This window comes from Octopus bimaculoides, chromosome 7, assembly GCF_001194135.2.
Source record: "Octopus bimaculoides isolate UCB-OBI-ISO-001 chromosome 7, ASM119413v2, whole genome shotgun sequence".
In the NCBI taxonomy this organism is placed as follows: Eukaryota; Metazoa; Mollusca; class Cephalopoda; order Octopoda; family Octopodidae; genus Octopus; species Octopus bimaculoides.
In genome coordinates, this window is record NC_068987.1 from 508,561 (window position 1) to 508,790 (window position 230).

Consider the following 230-nt stretch of genomic DNA (forward strand, 5'->3'; position numbering starts at 1 on the left):
ATATATATATATATATATATATATATATATATATATATATATATATATACCTACATACATAGACACATCTACATATACATATGTATCGTGTATATACGTATACATTAATACATACATGTATGGATATATAAGCCTACACAGATGTATACACACAAACACAGCCACATATAAGCGCACACGCACTCCACCTCATATATATATATATATATATATATATATATATATATATA